General features: G+C 51.3%; 1 long non-coding RNA gene across 1 annotated transcript in view; it reads left to right on the top strand.

The window, feature by feature from the left end:
* Positions 1-17,810: 17,810 nt before the first annotated feature.
* LOC148106638 (uncharacterized) overlaps positions 17,811-20,000 on the top strand; it is a 16,328-nt gene continuing 14,138 nt past the window's right edge. Inside the window, exon 1 of the long non-coding RNA XR_015723655.1 lies at positions 17,811-17,960. This is a non-coding gene — a long non-coding RNA (uncharacterized LOC148106638). The remainder of the gene's footprint in view (positions 17,961-20,000) is intronic.

Raw genomic sequence — 20,000 nt, 5'->3', positions numbered from 1 at the left:
CCATCAGCAGATGCTGTGAGAAAGTGTTTTGCACGCTCTCACGTTGCCGCCTTCTTCCTTGGAAAAGGATTCACGGGCTATCCTGTACCCCTCGAGGCCATACAGATCTCATGCTCCTCAGTGGCTGTGGTCGTGTGTGTTGGATCGCGTGGCGCCCCCCCCCCCCCCCCCGAGAGCTACCGCCGCTTCATCTTCCTAGGCTCGTCCAGGAGTGAAATGAACAGCAGAGCGCTTTTCCCGACAGGCGGGCCCAAGCCGTTGACTGGGAAGGTTTCAAAGCCGTTCCCAGATGCTGCACATCTGGCCGGAAAGGAGGCAGGCTGTGAGGTTTGGGGTAGGGTGCTGCCTCTGTCCTTCCGCCATCCGTCACCGTCACTGTGGAAAGCTATTTGTCGTGGAGGTGTGGCTTGCCATAGACATCCTGCCAGGGGCCGTGGGGCTTTTCGAGCTTTTCATTATTATCATTTTTGGTGGTGGTGGTGGTGGTGGTGGTGGTGGTGGTGGTGGTGGTGGTGGTGGTGCTGCTGCTGCTGCTGCTGCTGCTGCTGCTGCTGCTGCTGCTGCTGCTGCTGCTGCTGGTTCACGTAAACTCTACACCCAACGTGGGGCTCGAACTCAGGACTCTGAGATCAAGAGTCAGCGCGCTCTACAGAGAGCCAGCCAGGTGCCCCTGAGCTTTTCGTAACCTACGGAGAGCACAGGTTTCGTGCCCCACCCCACCACCCCCCCATCCCCACCCCCGCCCCCCCACCCCCGCCTTACGTACCTGTGCACGGACTCGATTTGGCCATAGCCTCGCCTCGGGTGCCCTTCAATGTTTCCAAACGTCGGCACTGCCCACCCTTTCCCCCCCAACCCCCCCCCGCCCCTTCCCAGAAGAACTCACCTAGCTCGAGAGTTTCCGGGTTGCCTGGACACCTGAAATTGTGGGGAGAGTGGCGTTCCTGGAGAGGGGGCATGGAACACGGAAGCTCTGCCCCCAAGAGGACTGAAGGACGGAACCGGACTAGATCGGTTTCAAAGTCTTCCTTAGCATCCGTGCCGAATACATTCCGATGGCAGGGGCCTTCCCAACAGCTTTTGGTGTGCCCGACGCACAGAAGACCGTATCCTGCCGATCTTGTGACATGTCTGCAGAGAAAGAGTGTCGGCCTCTCGGAAAATAGAAGCCGTGAATGCAGACTGCAAGGTGGAAGAATTGGATTCCATGAAATAAGGGACCCTTTAGGGAAGACCGTGCCCATCTATCGGGGTTTTGTGGGTTTGCGTTTTGTCATCACTGATGTGAAAGCATCTTCTTAGCCATCGGGAGGGAAACCTCCACGAATTCGTACATTCACGTCACACGGGGTTTGTGGGATTCGGTGGATCTGAGATCCACCCGGAGAATTCTGGCTCCTTGCCACGGAGCTGGCTGCTCTGTGCCTTTAAAAAGGAATCCTGCCTTGAATTTGAATTCGGACGGGAACGTGATCGACAACCTTTTCATGCGGGGTTGGCCAATTAAATTTGCACTGTCTTACAAAGCAGAGATGGTGAAGGGTCATCCAAGTCCATTCTGGAAGTCAAGAGCTTTGGTATCAAGAGCCTGAAAAACGCATCTTCCCCTTCTTTTGGACGAATCCAATTCTAGGGGTCGATTCAAAGGAAATCATGTTTTAGACGCTAACACGTCAAGCTTACTTTTACAAAAATGTGCGTCGTGGCATAGGGTTTAGGAATCCCTCGTGGGAGACTGACAACCGTACCTCCCTTACCTCCTGGCACGTGTGCACCCTCACGCCATGTGCCTTCGATGCTCCTGCTATCTGGAGGTAGGCTCGATTGCTCTGTCCCCTGGTTTTGGACTCGGTCTTGGGACTTGTCTTGACCAAAAGAATAGACTAGAAGTGAAATTTTACTAGTTGCACAGCCACAGCTGAAGAGGTGGTCCGGAAGCGTTCTTGACCCTCTTGGCAGGCCGTCCCGAGACCTTCACGGAAGAGAGCCAGTCTAGCTGACTGGGCCATGAGAGGCATCGACAAGAGAGGCAACCCGGTGCTCGGCCAGCACCGACTGCAGACTTGGGAATGTGGCCAAGTTGCACCTTCAAACTCAGTTGACCCTCCAGCTGAAGGCCACTGCTGGAGTGAGCCCGGGGTACACCGGTAGAAACCACGTGGCCACCCAAGGCAAGCACCAGGAAATGATAAAGAGATGTTGTTTCAAGCCATTGCGGTGTTAGGGTGATACACCCTGAGGATCAGATCGCTGCACAGCAGCAATAGATACGGCGCGCGCACACGCGCGCGCGCACACACACACACACACACACACACCGCCCCCCACGCACCCCGAACAGAAGTTGGAATTCACCTGAATGTGAAGTACATGATGCTCTAGTCACATGAATGGTGAAGTACATGATGCTCTAGTCACATGATAGAATAGAACGCAGATAGGACGCATTAGGATTGCGTAGACGGTTTGGAGGCACGGGATCGTGCAATGTGTTGTGTTGTGTTGTGTTGTGTTGTGTTGTGTTGTGATACTTTGTGAAAAGCGGTATGAAATATTGGACGGACAATGGGCTCTCACTTAGGAGAAGACACCAAATCATTTCAAAGGCTATGGATGGGGAAACCAGTTCTTCGATCTTTTCACTTCTGTTTCTCCCCCTACTCTGTTCTTTAGGATGATACTTCGGCCTCCTCCCCTTTCTCCAAGCCAACGACCATACATGCTTTTTTAACACATCGGGTCCTAAACGGAAGCAGAACTTTGGCTACTGGTCTTGGGAACGATTATTTTATTTCCTAGATTTATACCGATCTGCCCAACTTTCGCCTCTCATGGCTCTTCTCTCTCTGCGGGACTAATGGGAGAACACGGGTCTTACGATGAAAGAAGCCCACTTGGGAGGGACTGTCACTTGTGGAAAATGAAATCCGGGCAAAGTAGTGAAAGCAGGATCGATAAAGAATATGTTACAGGTTAAAGATATTCCGGTTTGATTCCCCCCCCCCCCCCAAGCAAGCAAGCACTCACTTTTGATGCCATGGCTTTGTTCGTTCGTTCGTTCGTTCGTTCGTTCGTTCGTTCATTTTTTAAAAGATTTTATTTATTTATTTGAGAGAGAGAGAGAGAGAGAGAGAGAGAGAGAGAGAGAGCAGGAGAGCACAGCACGAGCTGGGTGAAGGGCAGAAGGAGAAGCAGGCTGTCCGCTGAGCAGGGAGCCCGATGCGGGGCTCAATCCCAGGATTCCGGGATCATGACCTGAGCCTAGGGCAGACACGCTCAACCGATTGAGCCACCCAGGCACCCCATCATTTATTCTTTGTTAAAGATTTTATGTTTGGGACGCCTGGGTGGCACAGCGGTTAAGGGTCTGCCTTCGGCTCAGGGTGGGATCCCGGTGTTGTGGGATCGAGCCCCACATCAGGCTCCTCCGCTATGAGCCTGCTTCTTCCTCTCCCACTCCCCCTGCTTGTGTTCCCTCTGTCGCTGGCTGTCTCTATCTCTGTCGAATAAATAAATAAAATCTTAAAAAAAAAAAAGATTTTATGTTTATGTAATCTCTACAACGAACGTGAGGCTCGAACTCACCACCTCGAGATCAAGAGTCACACGCTCTACCGACCAAGCCAGCCAGGCGCCCCGATGCCATGTTTTAAATCTCTTTGCTTGCTTGCCTGCCTGCCTGCCTACCTACCTACCTACCTACCTACCTACCTACCTACCTATCTCTACATCCAACTGAAACTTTAAATCCATGAGGTGGGAGCTTCAGCTATCTGGTTGTTGCTGTATCCCGAACATAGAAGGACGTTTGCCATAGAATAGCACTTTCAATAAATCATCTGTTAAGTGAATACTGATCAAAGAAATTGTCAACTTTTAACATTTGTGGGCCCTGCTCCCGGGCCTTCACATTTACCCAGGTCCAAATGACTCCACAAAACCTCAACACGTGGGCTCTATTTCCGCGCTGAGCACACATTGCATGTTTGCTTCAATTAAAAAAAAAAAAAAATCAAGGGGTGCCTGGCTGCTGGCTGGCTCCGTCCTCCGTCGGGACTCGGGATTGTGAGTTTGAGCCCTATGTTGGGTGTAGAGATTACATAAACATAAAATCTTTAAAAAAGTTTTTTCAATCAAGCCCTAAAAAGGAGGTTTCCAAACATAAAGATGAGAAAACAAAAGAAAACCTCCCTGGCTCCCATAAGATCAGAGTCACACAGCCTTGCACACACTAAAAACAGAAAATAAACTCCGTGACTTTCTGCAGTGTCCTTCATCAGGATGACATGTAACTCTTTATGGAAAACACACACACACACACACACACACACACACACACACACACACACACACACATCAGTGAGATCATATGATAATTTTCTTTCTCTGATTGACTTATTCCACTTAGCATAATACCCTCTAGTTCCATCCATGTCATTGCAAATGGCAAGATTTCTTTCTTTTCTTTCTTTCTTTCTTTCTTTCTTTCTTTCTTTCTTTCTTTCTTTCTTTCTTTCTTTCTTTCTTTCTCTCTCTCTCTCTCTCTCTCTCTCTTCTTTCTTTTTTAGGATGGCTGAGTAGTATTTCATGATAGATAGATGACAGATAGATAGATACATATAGCTAGATACAGATGTATAGCTAGATACAGATAGATATAGATAGATACAGATCTATAGCTATAGCTACCTATCTATCTCTCTATCCATCCTCCACATCTGCTTTATCCATTCATCTGTCAATGGACATCTGGGCTCTTTCCATAGTTTGGCTATTGTGGACATTGCTGCTATAAACGTTGGGGTGCAGGCACCCCTTCGGATCACTACATTTGTATTTTTGGGGTAAATACCCAGTACTGCAATTGCTGAGTCGTAGGGTAGCTCTAGTTTCAAATTTTTGAGGAACCTCCACACTGTTTTCCAGAGTGGCTGCCCCAGCCTGCATTCCCACCAACACTGTAAGAGAGTTTCCCTTTCTCCACATCCTCGCCAACATCTGTCCTTTCCTGACTTGTTAATTGTAGCCATTCTGACTGCTGTGAGGTGGTATCTCATTGTGGTGTTGATTTGTATTTTGATGCTGGGTGACGTGGAGACTTTTTTCATGGGTCTGTTGGCCATTTGGACGTCGTCTTTGGAGAAATGTCTGCTCTTGTCTTCTGCCCATTTCTTGATTGGATAATTGGTTCTTTGGATGTTGAGTTTGATACATTCTATAGAGATCCCCCCCCCTTTTTTTTTAAGATTTTATTTATTTATTTATTTATTTATTTATTTATTTATTTATTTGACAGAGAGAGAAACAGCCAGCGAGAGAGGGAACACAAGCAGGGGGAGTGGGAGAGGAAGAAGCAGGCTCACAGTGGAGGAGCCCGATGTGGGGCTCGATCCCAGGACTCTGGGATCCCGCCCTGAGCCGAAGGCAGATGCTTAACGCTTAACGACTGAGCCACCCAGGCGCCCCTCTATAGACATACTTAATCTGATTTGTCATTTGCAAATATCTTCTCCCATTCTGTCTGTTGTCTTTTGGTTTTGTCAACTGTTTCCTTCGCTGGGCAAAAACTTGTTATCTTGATGAAGTCCCAATAGTTCATGTTTGCCTTTCTTTCCCTTGCCTGTGGAGATGTGTCTAGCAAGAAGTTGCTGCAGCCGAGGTCACAGAAGTTGCTGCCTGTGTTCTCCTCTAGGATTTGGAAGGATTCCTATCTCCCATTTAGGTCTTTCATCCATGTTGAGTCTGTTTTTTGTGTTTGGTGTCAGGAAATGGTCCAGTTTCATTCTTCTGCATGTGGCTGTCCAATTTTCCCCACACCATCTGTTGAAGAGCCTGTCTCCCGCCCCCCCCCCCATTGGATTTTCCCTGCTTTGTTGAAGATTAGTCGAGTATAGAGCTGAGGGTCCATCTCTGGGTTCTCTATTCTGTTCCATTGGTCTGTGTGTCTGTTTTTGTGTCAGTACCACACTGTCTTGATGATTACAGCTTTGTCATAGAGCTTGAGGTCCGGAATTGTGATGCCACCAGTTTTGGTTTTCTTTTTCAACATTCCTTTGGCTATTCAGGGTCTTTTCTGGTTCCATACAATATCCGTGTCCATTTTTGACTCTTGTGTCATTTACAGTTACCGTTCTGATGCTCTTGCAAAATATCGTTCAGCTTCAAGAAGATTCACAAAAAGGACTTTTGACAAATACAGGTTTCTGGTAACCTTCAGATCCTAAAATTAAACTATGAATTTCCAGAACATATGAAAAAGCTGCATTTAAACAGAACAAAAAGTAATAACATGGAACTGAATGAATTCAGGAAAACGATGACTGGGTTTTCTTGTTTGTTTTTTAAGAAAAAAAGATGAGCGTTTTTAATGACTCTGGTTCAAAACATTGTTGGTCCCCCTCCCCCAGTGTTTGCTCTTCCACGGTCAAGGAAACTTTTTCTCTTAAGATATCTACAGGGGCGCCTGGGTGGCTCAGTCAGTCGAGTGTCTGCCTTTGGCTCTGGTCCCGATCCCAGGGTCCTGGGATGGAGCCCCATGTCTTCTTCCGGCTCCCTGCTCAGCGGGAAGCCTGCATCTCCCTCTCCTACTCCCCCTGCTTGTGTTCCCCCTCTCACTGTCTCTCTCTCTCTCTGTCTCTCTCTGTCAAATAAATAAAACCTTTAAAAAAATGAAGGGAGAGAGAGAGAGAGAGAGAGAGAGAGAGAGAGAGAGAGAGAGAGTCGTGCTCTCTACCGACTGAGCCAGCCAGGTGCCCCTGGAAAGTCATCTTTCAGAGACACAAAGCATAGACTCAGATATGATGAGACAGCTTTAAGAAAGTCAGATCGATTTTATGGAGCCAATAAAGCCCCTTGGAAATGTTGGCCTGATACCTTACTTACAGTGTTCTCCTCAGTCTTACCAGGTGAGTAAAGAATGCCACCTCCTGACAGATGCAGGAACTTCAGGAAATTTGGAGGACCTCAAGATGAGAGAAATTGACCTCAACCTACAGGTCTTGCAGACAAATCCGATGGGAAATACTTGGCTTGGCTCTTGGCTTTAAAAAGGCAGTTAAAGGTTCAATCTAAAATTCCTTATAAAAAGCTACATCAAAGCAGATTTAAAAGAGGAAAGAAAGAAAGAAAGAAAGAAAGAAAGAAAGAAAGAAAGAAAGAAAGAAAAGAAAGAACCTTATATATGATTTGGTCAATTGCTATTTTTGCTGTGCTTACGTAGATGATTAGGCCATGTTTGTTAAAAACTGGGCTTGTTTTACAAACAAATTAATCTTCATTTGGCTATCTTTGACAGGAATGAAGGTGACTTTAGGGAGAAAGACTGTATTTCAATAACACACTTTTGTAGGTGTTAGGTGCTAGTTCTGATGAATTATCTTTGAACATATGTTGTTTGCCTATAAACCTGGACTGGATCCTGAATCCTTCGGGTTTCCTTGAGTCTCTGACTATGACTGTTCAAACTAAGGTTTCCAACATTCTCCCATTCTCTTACCTTACAATCATTAAGAACTGAAAGTGCCCTTTTTCCTGAAGTGTGGCAAGTGAAAGCTGGTCAACTTGAAATAAATTTCAGGGAAATGGCAACAATAGCTCGTACATAGACAATCTTTGTGCCTGTTGCTCTATGGGCCACTCAAAATGAGACATTTGAACTACGCACCAGAAAAATTCGTCAGATTGCCCCTGCCCACCCTCACTCTATCTGAGGATGCTTCAAGCCTGACATCCTAGAGACCTTCTCACCGGTAGTACTCTGGACTTAGACACTGGGTTTATCCCTTGTTCCAACCATTAACCAGTGTTTTCCTTTGGTTTCCATAGAAATGCCTCTTATGAACTACCGGATTGCTTGCTGAATGAGGCCGAGTCTGTGATAGTTAACTCCGCTTGCGGCACCTCTATTAACTCCTGTTTGGAAATAAGAACCCATATAAATAGGGGCACCTGGCTGGCTCAGTCAGTAGAACATGCGACTCTTGATCTCGGGGTTGTGACTTCGAGCCCCACGTTGGGTGTAGAGATTACTTAATAAAGATATGTAAAGGAAAAAAAAAAAAAAAGGACCCATAGAGGTAAAACCAAACACTAAGCTACTTGGCTACAAGAAGCCCTTAACCACCACGACCTTTGCCCCCCCCCCCCCGCCCCCGTCCTGGGGGGGAGAGGCTCAGACTAATTTACCGGTCTGTACTCTCCGAGGCCCACGAGGCCCGCCGGATCAGATCAATCTGAGACAGAATGAGACAGTTGGGTCATGCTATGCTGTTACTATTCCATAGAGTATACTTGGGGATAAAATCAATGAAACCATGTAGAAAAATATCCAAGTTCTCAGATAAGGAACTATCTCTGAGACCCCCTCCAATAACACAAGGGACCAAAAGTTGCGACCTGCACTGTATCAGACCCTTCCATTCCAAAGCCTCTACTGCACCTTACTTCAGCTTGAGGCAGTGACAGAAGGCAGGCCTCTGTCCATGTTTCATAGAAATGGAATGAAGGACTGACACCCAGATGAGGTGAACTCTTCGGACATCCTCTTTCCCCTTTTTCCCCTTACCCTCCCTCCCTCCCTCCCTCCCTCCCTCCCTCCCTCCCTCCCTCCCTCCCTCCTTCCCTCCCTCCATCCCTCCCTTTCTTCCCAGAAGTTTGCAAGCTGCAGCCTAAGGGTTGGGGAAGTTTGGGAAAGCCATTCAGTGGAGAGAAGCCCCAGGCTCTGACTTTAACAGAAAGCTTTCTGCATTTGAATGATACGATTGAATGAGGCCCATTAGAATGGATCACCCTGACCCTCCCTTCAGCTGCTCCCCCATCCCCGCCCCCCCAACTGATGTTATCCGGTCGAATTGGGAACCATAGGCTGCGGGGAGGGTGGGGAGGGGGGGAAGCGGGGATTTGCTGTTCGTCCTAAGTGGTGAACTAGGCCCCTGGTCCAAGGAAAAAATCATGCACGGGTACAGATGAGTTGGTGTCTCAAGGCCAAGTGGTCAAAGTGCTGGCAAGATTTCTGTGGATGTGGGGAGATTTGTTCTGGGACCACCCTCCCATATGTGTCTCTGGCTGAGAAGAGGGCAGGGGAGCCCTGTAGGTGGGTGGGGGTGAGGGGGGGCGGGACCCAGATCTGGAGCTCAGACTGGATTATAGACGCCTCCTGCCCCGGTGGGGAGGTGGCTGAGGGCTGAGGGCTGAGAGCTGAGAGCTGAGAGCTGAGGGTGATGGGGCCTGCTCACGCTGATTCCTGCAACTCGGTTCCTTTTGGGAACCTTCTGTTGTTTCTGCCGAGGTGCCTGGGTGCTGCAATAACCAAAGCTAGACTCCTCTCCTTGCCTAGTTCTTAAAAGGTCTGATTCTCCTTTTTTCTTGGTAAAGGGACTGAGCTGCACCCTCCCATCCTGCAAGACCCCTTGTGCAAATACTTCCACTTGAAGGGTCCCTTCACCTTGTCCAGAAAATAAACAACACCCACCCACATCCACCCCATTGCCACAAACACCTAGCAAGCAAACAAAAAATCCAGCCGGTCTCCTTCTGCCTCGATGTACTTTAGAGAGTCACTCTCTTGGACACTCCTTAGGCTCAATTACATGCTGCTGTCTCCCTTTTTCTGGCACAATCCCATCCCTGGATGAGCCCCATAATATATTTGCACGACTACACTGCTCGTGTGAGCTGGAGACAGTATGCTGAAGTGACCGGATGGATGGTAGCACTGTAAATTTGAAATGACCTACACACCAAGTCATCCATAAACATGGTCCCTGGAAATCTTTGGCATTCACGTTCCTCTGATGAAATCATTGCTTTGGAACCCATCTTGTCCATGGTCTTCTAACGCTTACTCGCCCTCTGTTTGCCTGATATTTTGCCTGATTGTTTATGGAGAAATTAGATCTCATCTGGCAAGAGCTGAATCTGAATCCTCCGCTCACCCCAAGATGGAAAAGAATATGCACAAGCCCGCACCCCTCTTCTCTTTCTCCACTCTGTCAGAAGAAAATGTGGCCCTCCCTCCTCCTGTCCAAACCCAAACCCCAAACCCGAGATAAGCTTTAGATATAAAGGAAACCAGAGTACTGTTTTGAACTGTAGACACTTCTACAAAGCAGCAGCGGCGGCAGCAGCAAACACACACACACCCAACCCAACCCAACCCCCCCCCCCCCGCCCCGCAGGTGCAAGGAGGGTACCTGACTCTCCCCCTTTTCTCCCCAGAAGCTTCCCCCACCCATCCCCCTGGAAGATGTCTTCCCTATGCCAGAAGGGAGGGGAGTGAGAGACATTCTTTTTTTAAAAGTTTTTAAAAAGATTTTATTTATTTGAGAGAGAGGGAGGGAGGGAGGGAGGGTGAGCGAGAGCCCACGCATGAGTAGGGGGGAAGGACAGAGGGAGAGGGAGAGGCAGACTCCCCGCTGAGCAAAGAGGCCAAGGCAGGGCTCAATCCCAGGATGCCGGGATTGAGAGATCTGACTTCAGCTGAAGGCAGCCACTTAACCTTAACAGACTGAGCCACCCAGGTGCCCCGTGAGTAACATTCTGATCTTCAAGGACAGGAAGTTCAGAATGAGAATGAGAATTCTGGACAAACAGATCTTGCTTTTTTGTTTGTTTTGTTTTGTTTTAAATCCTTAACGTTCCTATAGCCTCGCCACATTGTTGAGTTACCCTCCCACAGTCGCCTCTCCTTGTTCAACCCAATATACAAGCATTTAGGGTTTGCTCCTTCTCAGGATCTTCGTTTCCTCAGGAGGGCTTTGTCATGTGACACTTGTAGGAAACAAATTTGTATGCTCCTTTTCCTGGTCATCTGTCTCATGTCAATGTCATCCTCAGGGTCAGCCACAAACCCTACGAGGATGGAGGTAAAGGTCGTGCCTTGGTGACATCTTCCTTTCCAGCATCTTTGAATTCTACCTCCTTCATGACCTTGTTCCTTCAGTGTGCTGCCCTGCTCTCAGCTATCATCCAAAAAATGCCACAAATATGGGCGATGCCTTTCCAAGCTAAACACACTCTTACCGTACGACCCAGCAATCCCACTCCTTGGTATTTATCAACGGCCCAAATGAGTTGAAAACTGACGTCTGCACAGAAACCTGCACACAGACGTTCACGGTAGCTTCATTCATAACTGCCTGACCTTGGAGGCAACCAAGAAGTCCCTCAGGAGGTGAATGGATATGTAGGCTGGGGTACATCCAGGCCATGGAATGTTTTTCGGGGCCGTTGGAAAGAAATGAGCGAGCTATGGAACTATGGGTAGCTGTGGGGAGCCAGGTGGGGGAACCGTACATGTGTATTCCTGACTGAGAGAAGCCAATCTGAAATGGTGAACATAACTCACGGTTCCCACTAAATGTGACATTGTGGAGGAGACAGAACTGAAATCAGTAGGCTGGAGAGCAGAGTACAAACTGCAGCGGACAGCGTCATGGCCGGACAGGCGTTTAGAGAGGGTTTCTCCCCCTCTTTGACCAGGTTTTAGGTCAAAGGAGTGCAGCCAACATTGTAACCAAAGGAGGCATTGTGCTCCCATAAAAATCTCCAGGACAAGGACTGCAAGCAACAGGAGCAGCTATTGGATGAGGCTCTAAAGGAAAAGGGTGGAGAGACTCAACCAGTTGGCATGCAAGTTGGCGAGAAATTTCTTCTCCCAGAGTATGGAGGCATCGAAGTAGTTGTAGGTGACATGGATTGTGACATTCTCAGAAAAGATGTAGCCTGAAATAAATCATTATTGAAACGGCGTCATGTGAAACTACCCAGTCCACTGAAGTTGTGCAGTCCTGCATTACGTAAATAATTTCCGTGTCTCTTTTTTATAATAAACGAATGATATCCACACTAGTAATAAGAAAGATGGAGGGAGGGAGGGAGGGAGGGAGGGAGGGAGGGAGGGAGGGAGGGAAGAAAAAAAAAAAAAAGATCTGTAGGCTGCCAGGGGTTTTGGCGGGGTTGGGGGTGTGTGGGGGGGATGATGAACAGGCAGAACACAGAGGATTTTTAAGGCTGTGGAACTACTGAGTGTACTACTATGATGGTAAGATACCTTTGTCAAAACCCATAGAATGGACAACACCAAGAGTGAACCCTAGCGTAAACTCTGGACTCTGAATGGGTGATGATGATGCCTCAGTGTAGATTCATCCATTGTAATCAACACACCGGCTCTGGCACAGATGGGGGAGTGGGAAGCTCTGAGGGAGCACACCTGCGCCTCTGCATGTTGGGTGGTGGGGCGGGGAGCAGTGAGCGGTGGCAGAGCAGGTGGCATATGGGTACCGTCCGTATTCGCCAGTCAGTTTTGCAGTGAACCCAAAATCGCTCTAAAGAAATAAATAAAGCCCCACTAGACAGACGGACAGATACGTACACACGTGTACACACACACACACACACACACGCATGAAGGGACAAACACAAGAACAGACAGACAAGCAGACCTGATGTGGAGCTGCCAAGCACGCGGTCAAGAAAGAATTCTTGAGATGTTTCTGGTGCAACCAGGTGCTTTTATTATAGCATGGGGACGGGATCTGTGGGCGGAAAGAGCCGCACTGGGACTGTGAGGCGTTAACTGGTGATACAGTTTCTAGTGAGTGGGGGTTAGGGCTAAGGTAAGTCTCTAAGGAATTTGTGTATACTGAGAGCAAGGTCTCCGAGACCTTGCAGGGCTAGCTCTTGTCAAGGTAAGGTCGGTCCCTACTGTTTTAGCAAAGCGGGAGTCATGAGGCCCTTTAGATGTGTGTCAGTGGGCCACAGGTTGATAGAGGGGTGTTAGCATATTCTGGGCGTCTGTGGTTATGAGAGTGAAGTGACACTGACTACAGCAAATCCTCATCGGTAAAACGTTAAAAAAAAAAAAATCCTTGAGAGAGTTGTAGGGCTGTTACACCCTGTATGTCTCAGGGATTTATCGGCGGGCTGCAAGTTGTAAGGAGACCTCATTGTCGCTTCATTTCTCTTGCCTTCGCTCTCCTCATCAAGTCCGACACCGACATTCCAGTTGGACAGTCTAGGCCCCGCGGTGGGGGGGGGGGGGGAGGGGCGGGGAAGGAGAGAGTCTCCTCTACCCTCTTGGGGGTCTCTGGCTGGGCCTAGGATGGCGACCGACACAAGAGATTCACGGGAGAAGGGCATACGACGGTTAGTGGGTGTTTACATGGACGGGGCAGGAGAGTAAAGACAAGGCATCAGCCAACTTGTGAAGAATGGAGAAGACAAAGGGGTTCGGGCAAGGGGCAGGCAGGTCGGTAGGCCGCGGTGAGAGACGTCCCCGGGAAGACAGGGGGTGGTCGAAGAGGGTTTATTGACGTGGATTGTTCAGACCCTAATTCTCCCGGTCCCCTCCCCTTGTCTCTGGTGATGAAGAATGTCTGTCTTCTTCCTGGTTCCAGGGCAGGTACCTTTCACACGGGAGTTCGACCTCTTGCTCTCACGAAGAAAAGAAGGGTCAGAATATCCTTCCTGCAGCTGCTGTGTCTCCAGTGAGTTGAATTCAAAGTAAGCCATGTACCGATGAGGCACCTTTCAGGGGTGACACGTTCTGGTTTCCTTGAGGGCAGTCTGGGTAAGTGGCTCATTGGTCCTTGTTCCTCGGGAATCTCTCATCCCCTCTGTGGTTCCCGACAGCTGGCGGTGTCTTGCTCCTGTCGTTCCTACCGTTCCTGACGGTCCTCCTCTGCAGCGGCAGTGTTCCTCAGCATGGGCTCCTTAGGCTGGGTGTTAAAATGTGAAGTGTCCCCCCCACCCCCACCCCCACCCCGCTGTCCCTAGTTCGACCCTGGGCCCTACAGAGTCTATTGTTGCTACGGTGTTTCTCTGTGTTTAATCGCCTCTGGGTGATCGCTTATGGACTTTCTGCTTATAAACCCCAGACTTCATGTCCATTCGGAATTAGAGATAAAACTGCCTAGCTGATTTTCTGACTCGGTAGCCTCGTGGACACGACCTATTCAAGGGGACCTAACCCTAATATCTTGGTCATCTTGGTCTTCTTCCTTGCCTTGGCCGTGCGCCAGACCTCCTATCTGAACGGATTGTACCGCTGTTCACCTGGTGACCCTGATCCAACCTCTGGGAGCGTTTCCTCATTTTGTTTCTCTCTGAGCCACAAGCCCCCCCCCCCAAATCCCCCAGGCCTCTGCGTGTCCTTTGTCACTTGGCCCTCTTGAGAGGGTGTTTCACAGAGCCTAGGTTTTTAATTTTGATGACTTCCCACCTCTCCGTGTCTTTTTCATGGATCATGCCTCTGGTGTCAAGTCTTAAACTCTCTTTGCCTGGCCCTAGTTCCTCAATTTTTCTCTTAGAGCTCCTCCCCCCCCCCCCCCCGGTGTGTTCCAGTTTTATGTTTCCCATGGCAGTGTGTGATCCATTTTGAGTTCACATTTGTGTGAGGGGTGAAGTGTGGCTGTTTAGGTCAAAGCTTGCTTGCTTGCTTTCCTTCTTTCTTTAATTTAAACACTTTTTGGGGGGGGGGGACAAGCGGGGAGGAGGGTGTGTGTGTGTGTGTGTGTGTGTGTGTGTGTGTGTGAGAGAGAGAGAGAGAGAGAGAGAGAGAGAGAGAGAGAGAGAGAGAGAAGCAGACTCCCTGGTGAGCAGGGAGCCCCCGATGGGGGGGCTTGATCCCAGGACCCTTCGATCATGACCTGAGCCGAAGGCAGACGCTTAACCGACTGAGCCACCCGGGCGCCCCAGCTTTCTTGTTCCTTTGTCTGCCTGCCTGCCTGCGTGCTTGGTCTGTGGATGTCTGATTACCGTCCTCTGATGTCACGGGGAGGTGGGCCATCTTTCCTCCTTCGAGTGGCCTTTGAGCATTTGTCAAACCTCTGTTGGGCTTGGGCGTATCTGTTTGGGTATCTGTTCCGTGATAGCTCTTTGTCTGGCAACCTCACAGGTCTCTGTCGTCGCGTCTAGAAATAAGCATTAAGCCAGGGGCGACTTTATTTCCGAGTTTTGTTTTGTTTTCACTTGTTTTGTTTGAAATCACCGTAGCGATTTTAATTCCTTTTGCCCATCCGCTTGTTTATGTAATCTCCACTCCCATCCAGTGTGGTGCTGGAACTCACAACCCCTGCAGATCAAGAGTCGCAGTCGCGTGGTCCTCCGACTGACCGAGCCAGCCTGGTGCCCTGAAATATGTGTACTTGCAAAACAAATGTCAAGACGGCACCCACAAACTTTTTACCGCGAAACCGCCTTTGGATCGCCGCACTCTTGAGTTGAGGAAATACCAGTAAAGAACGTAGGTAGTTTAGCCCACTAAGGAAGAATCAACTTTAAAGGAAAACCTTCTTTTCAAGTGTCTGATGTTTGGTCAGTTCTCTCAACTCAGTAGATGTCCAGCCTTCAGAGTTACGGTATTTGCTTGATTTCTCTCTTGTCCGCGTTTCCTCATTTACTTTCGCAGTGCTCAGGATGTATGGTGTACAGAGAACAGTTTTCATCCGTGTGTGTGTGTGTGTGTGTGTGTGTGTGTGTGTGTGTGTGTGTGTGTCTGGTGGTGGCGGGGGGGGGGGGATGTTGTGACTGTGGGATCAGGGATTCACACAGGTAAGAAGAAGGCAAAGAGAAAGGCTTGGAAAGGAAACCATTAAAAGCCCATGTTCAAATGGTGAAGGTGAATGTAATAAGAGTTCCCTTTAATCAAAGGAAGTCTTGCTGGAGGTTGCTTCTGCCCTCTCCTCCCTGGATAGGAGGGTGAGGTTTTTTAAAGGTCCCTACGGGGCACAGAAAGCAGTAAAGCGCCATAGCACCTGGCTAGGATGCTGCTCTGCTGCCCTCTAATGTCGCATCCTCTGCTACTGTGGATGTTTTCCTCTGACTACTTCCTGTTTACAGGTGTTTATCTTTTTTTTTTCTTTCCATAATAAAGATTTTTATTTATTTGAGAAAGAGGGCGTGAGTGAGAGAGCACAAGCAGGGGGATCGGCAGAGGGAGGGAGAGAAGCAGACTCCCCACTGAGCAGGGAGCGTGATGGGGGGCTCTGTTCCAGGACCTTGGGACTATGACCCGAGCCAAAGGCAGCTGCCCAACCAACCGACTGCACCACCCAGGCGCCCCAAGACAGGTGTATGTCTTGGATGCTTAATGCTGCTCCGCGTCTGTGGTTTGTGTGTTTGTTTTTTAAAGCTTTCTAATTTTAAGTAATCTCTATGCCCATCCAGCGTGGTGCTGGAACTCACGACCCCTGCGGATCAAGAGTCACCCGGTCCTCCTCCGACAGAGCCAGTCAGGTGCCCTGAAATACGCGTACTTGAAAGACGAAAAAAGGAGGAAAAAAAAAAAAACAAACTTTTTTTCCTTTACACGCCAGAGGAAGTGCTACGCCTGGTTTTTCTTTTCTCCTTAATATCATGGAACATTTCATCATCAATTATTTACCTCTTCTCAAGCACCACCCACCCTCCCTTCCTCTCTTACCCCCCCCCCCCGCCCCCCCACCCTGTGTCCTAGTGTTGGAATGCGCGGATGTCCCGGAGCTGGATTTGTTTAGTGAATGGCTATTTTAACTCCCTTCCTCCCCATTCCGTGCCTCCTCCTCCCCCCCCGCCCCCCCCCCCACCGTGTGTTTCAGGGTTATGGTCACAGATGCTGAAACCGAGATATATGTGTGTGTGTGTGTATAATATATATTATATAATATTAAATATATCAAATATATTTAATAAATATATAATATATATTTATATATAATAAATATATTATTTATTTATATATTATATAAATAAAAATATAATAAATATATAATAAAATAAATATATAATATATTTAAACATATTAAATGTATTTAATAAAAATGTTAAATATAAATATATTAATATATAATATTATATATATATATATATATATTTAAATACTGATTGATTTATTTATTTGACAGGGAGAGAGAGACAGCCAGTGAGAGAGGGAGGGAACACAAGCAGGGGGAGTGGGAGAGGAAGAAGCAGGCTGCCATCGGAGGAGCCTGATGCGGGGCTCAATCCCAGAACGCCCGGATCATGCCCTGAGCCGAAGGCAGACGCTCAACGACTGAGCCACCCAGGCGGTTTCGGGGGAAACCGATATTCTTATCGCCACACCTGCCTTTGCACGGATGTTCCCCCATGCCTGTTTGTTGTCCTTGGATGTCATCGTGGTACACGCAGAGAGGGATTCAGTGTGCACCTTTCTGGGGGCGTGTGTCAATCACCCCCTTTCTGCCCTCCTGAGCTTTCTTCGTATGCTTGAGAGAGACTTCCTCCCCTTGAAATGATAGAAGAAAAATGGTTCAACCGTTGTTGTTCTAGGAGTACTCACACGGTCTCTGTTTTCCGTTCCCTGCCTGCCCCCCGAAATTTGTCTTAAGTCCTCCCAGAGGCCCAGGGCACCGCCCGTGTGCCGCTGTGGGAAGCCCGCGTAATGCCGGCCGGGCCTCTGGGGCCTGCCGGTGTCTGCGGGGAATTTTATTTTATTTTTTTAAGATTTTATTTATTTATTTCACAGAGAGAGAGAGAGAGAGAGAGAGAGAGAGAGAGACAGACAGACAGGCAGGCAGGCAGACAGGCAGACAGACAGCGAGAGAGGGAACACAAGCAGGGGGAGCGGGAGAGGGAGAAGTAGGCTTCCCGGTGAGCAGGGAGCCCGACGGGGAGCTGGAAACCAGGACCCTGGGATCGTGACCCGAGCTGAAGGCAGACGCTTAGCGACTGAGCCACCCACGCGCCCCCCTTTGGGGAATTTTCCGCCCACGTCCGCTTCCGGCGGGGGCGTGCGTGCGTGGGCGTGCGTGCGTGCGTGGGCGTGAGCGCATGCGTACGCGCGTGTCCCGTGGCCAGCCGGCTCCCTTTCCGGCTGGAGCGGCCCAGACACGTTTTCCCAGTCTGCCCTGGGGTGCTGCAGCCGTGCCGCGCTGGTCGGGGGCTCCCGAGGCTGACGCCCCGGGTCCGCGCGCCCCACACCCTCCGCCCGCCCCTCCGAGGTGGGGCCGGGACAAGATCGGGTGGCCGGGCGGCCGGCTGTGCGCCTTCACGGGCCCGCGATCTGGATCTGTCTCGGTGTCCTTTGCGCCGGTTGTCGGGCGCCACCTGGCGGCCGCTTTTATATAGCGTCACCCTGCCAGAGCGTCGCCGATGTCAGTAAGGGATGGCATTTGGCTGCGGTCCCCAAGCCGGAGTTCCAGGAAGCCGGTGACACTAGCGTGATTGTCCCGCTCTCTCTGGGGTGTCGGCGCGCGATCGGCTCGCGGGAGATTGAACCTCCAGGCTTGTGAGGGTGTGACGCCGCCACCGCCTCGCTCCCTGAGAGGGGTGTGGGGGGTCGCCTGGACGGGTCGACCAGCACCCACCGGTGTCCCCTCCTCGGCCCGTGGGGGAATGGGAGCGGGTGTGTCCGGCGCCCGGACGCCATCCGGCCGGTGGCTCCGGTCGGTCGTCGGGCCTTCCGTGTCGCGCGGTTTTCTCCCGTGTCGCGCTCGAGCCTTGAGAGGAAGCCCGTGGATGGCGTGACGGGCCCGGCCACGGGGCACGCGTGGGGTTCCGGTCGTCTGACCCGATTTTCTTACCAAGCTTTCCGAGGCTCGCTGCGGAGGTGGGGACCGGAGGGGACCGGAACGGACCGGACCGGATCGGGTCGCGAGGGGAGGCACGGATATGGCGCCCCAGGGGCCCGGCCGCGATTCCCATTGCGGTCCGGCCGTCGGGGACGCCTCCGTGGTATCGCCCCCTCCCCCCCCAGTCCCAACTGGGAGTCGGGGACCGGCATGGGACCGGCATGGGACAGGCGTGGGGCCGTCCTGAGGGCCGGGGAGGAGGGCGTCCACAGGTGCCTCCGCAGGACTTTGGGGATTTTTCTAAGTCCTGACGTGGGGACGACAGGCGGACTGGGGGAGGGCCTACCCGGCCCGCTCCACCTCCCGCGAGTCCCCCGTCGGTCCCGGCTGCCGCCACGCTCCCGGGGTCGACCAGATGGCCCTGGGGGCTCCAGGGGCCGGGGCTGATGGAACGGTGCTTGGGGCCGGTGGCCTGGCTACGGTCCCAGGAGGTCCCGGTGACTTGTGTCTAGGCCCCGGCAGTCGGCGTGGTGATTTTGTCACCTGAAATGAGCACTTTTTGTTGCCAGGTAGGTGCTGACACGCTGTGCTTTGGCGACTGTCGCCTTAGAGATGGGGACCTCTGGGCGTGTGCGGGGCGGGGGGGACCTCTGGGCTTGACCATGGTGCCAAGCCCGGCTGTGCCCTCGCTTACTTGAGCCGTCCGCGTGGGCCTGTGCGCCGGCTCGGGTGCCTCCAGATGGTCCAGGCCGTGGTGCCGCCTCCGGTCTCCAGCACCCGAGGGCGGTGTGGGCAGGCGGCGTGGGTGCTTTACCCCGTGCGCTCCCCACTGCGGGCACCTGGCTGCGGTCGTGACAACCCTTGTCCCGCAAGGCTCCGTGCCACGTGTCAGGCGTCCTCCTTCCTTGGGTTGTCCGGCTGCTCTCGCCCTGGGGTCGAGGGGTGCTGGCGAGGCTGAAAGCAGGTCCCTCTGGTTGCTGTCCTCGCCGGGCTTTCCCCCCCTCGGGACCTCCCTGGGCACATTCTGCCGATCGATGTGGTGATCTCGCGCTCTCCCGGGCCGGGCCTAAGCCGCGTCAGACGAGGGACGGACATTCATGGCGAATGGGACCGCTCTTCTCGTTCTGCCCGCGGGCCCTTCGCGCTCCTCCTCCTCCTCCGCCTGCTGTGGCGGTGCGGGGAGGGCGCGGGGGGGGTGTGTGGACTCCGGCCCGACCCCGCCCTCCCACGTTCGGCCTCCCGGTGTCTGTGGGACCGGGGTCCTCTGACGCAGCGGACACTCTCGCTTGCCTTTCTTGGCTTCGTGTGGTGAGCGGCTCTCCCTGCCATGGGGAGGGCCGTCCCGACGCCGCGCTGCTCACCGCCTGGGCGTGCTGAGCGCGTTGCGCCTGGCCCTCCGTGGTGCCCCTGGAGCGCTCCAGGTTGTCTCAGGTGCCCGAGGCCGAGCGGTGGCGTCGTTTCCTGTTCCCA

The sequence above is a fragment of the Ursus americanus genome, unplaced genomic scaffold (assembly GCF_024610735.1).
Source record: "Ursus americanus isolate L20-20 unplaced genomic scaffold, mUrsAme1.1.p SCAF_169, whole genome shotgun sequence".
In the NCBI taxonomy this organism is placed as follows: domain Eukaryota; kingdom Metazoa; phylum Chordata; class Mammalia; order Carnivora; family Ursidae; genus Ursus; species Ursus americanus.
The sequence above is the reverse complement of the archived record's forward strand: the minus strand, read 5'-3'. Positions and strand labels throughout refer to the sequence as shown.